Here is a 506-nt window from a genome sequence, read left to right as displayed (position 1 = left end):
TTTATTTTGTAAAAAATGTATCCAAAAAGTAACCAATAACTATCGCTGTCAAAAAAGTATAGTGGAGTAAAAAGTACAATATTTGCCATTACGTATAGTGAAGATTAATATATAGTAGCATAAAATAGAAATATCCAAGTAAACGAGTACTTAAAAATAGCAGGCTACTACATATTTTAACTTCATATTATATTATTCGGCAATTATGCACAAAACTACCACTTCTAAAAGCTACACAGCTCTTTGATTTTAATTCAGATATATTGTACATATTTTAATAGTATTTTTTGATATTTTTGTTGTATTTTTTTCCATTCTATATTGACATTTCTTGATTTTTGCAAAATTTGCTTTTATTTTTAATTAAATTTTCTTTTACCATGTTTATGTTATGCACCAAAACACCTAAGTAGATTAATTTCTATGTGAAAAACCGACTTGACAATAAAACCGGATTCTGATTCTGGTTTAGTAAATATACGTCACTTCTCTGTTTGCAGGTAGAT

This window comes from Anarhichas minor, unplaced genomic scaffold, assembly GCF_050575085.1.
Source record: "Anarhichas minor isolate MPS153535 unplaced genomic scaffold, ASM5057508v1 ptg000010l, whole genome shotgun sequence".
NCBI lineage: Eukaryota > Metazoa > Chordata > Actinopteri > Perciformes > Anarhichadidae > Anarhichas > Anarhichas minor.
Note: the sequence above shows the minus strand (reverse complement) of the source record.